The sequence below is a fragment of the Dipodomys ordii genome, unplaced genomic scaffold (assembly GCF_000151885.1).
Source record: "Dipodomys ordii isolate 6190 unplaced genomic scaffold, Dord_2.0 Scaffold64, whole genome shotgun sequence".
Classification (NCBI taxonomy): Eukaryota; Metazoa; Chordata; class Mammalia; order Rodentia; family Heteromyidae; genus Dipodomys; species Dipodomys ordii.
Window position 1 is genome coordinate 498,414 of NW_012267280.1, and position 1,241 is coordinate 499,654.

Below are 1,241 nucleotides of genomic sequence, written 5' to 3' on the forward strand. Positions count from 1 at the left end.
CAGAGAACTTCCCAAACATGCAAAAAGATAGGCCTATTCAGATACAAGAAGCTTTTAGAACTCCAAATAGACCAGACCAGAATAGGACATCCCACTATCACATTATAATCCACACAGGATTAATCCAGACCAAGGAAAAGATCCTTAAAACTGTCAAGGAGAAAAGATCAATCACCTATGAAGGGAAACCAATTAGAATCACCTCAGGTTTCTCAGCAGAGACAATCAAAGCAAGAAGAGCCTGGAATGATGTATGAAATGTCCTAAAGACAAACAACTATCAACCAAGAATACTGTACCCAGCTAAACTCTCCTTCATAACTGAAGGTCAAATAAAAACCTTCCATAGCCAAGAAAAACTGAAACAGACAAAGTTCCAGGAAGTTAGCGGAGGAGAAGCGGGAGGCTAAAGAAGCTCTCACATAGAAAGCAGTTTTAGTGCTCCAGTGAACCGTCCTAAACCAGAGAATCACACCAAGTGTGCCATCACAGTACAGAGTTAGGCCAGAAAGGGAAAATCCAGGCAAAGAGACAGATTTGAGCACTTGTCAGCAGATGTGGCTGCGGCTGCGGCTGCAGTGGTGGCGGCCGTAGCAGCCATACCTGCAACACAGAGAGTCTGGGACAAAGGAGCCAGATGCGGCAGGCAAGTGGATTCTACTCAACACCAGCAAGAACTGACAAGGAGCGGACATCTTCATCCTGCAGTTCACAGACCAGAGACGACCCAGGAACCAAGACTCAGCATGTGTAGAAGTCTGATATCCTCACTCCTACTCAGGGAGCAGAGGAGGGAAGGCCACCCTTCCCCCAACCCCCCACTACCAGAGATCTCCATCTTTGATACTGACAAAGGCCCAGCTGAGCTGCTAGCTCCAACTCAGGCCTTGGAAGAAAACAAGAGTCATTTAGCAGGTCACAAGAACTTAACCTGACCTGCCAGACTCAGCTCCACCCAGGGAAAAGTCACCCAGCTCAGGCTGCCAGTCCCAGGAGTGGCTGTCTTCACTGGGTAAACAGAGCCAGAGGCTGCCCCTCCCTTTAACAGCCTTGACAATCAATTGAAATTCAGTAAACATAAACCCTGAGAATGACTCCAGGCTGGGCTCTGTGAGTTTCTCACAAGCTAGCCCCTCAGGGAAAAGCTACTGTTTGCTGAAAGGCCTCAACTCTACCCAGAACCTAGCCTCATCACAGCATCTCCAAACTAGAGGAAACAGCCATCTCCCCATTTTGTGATA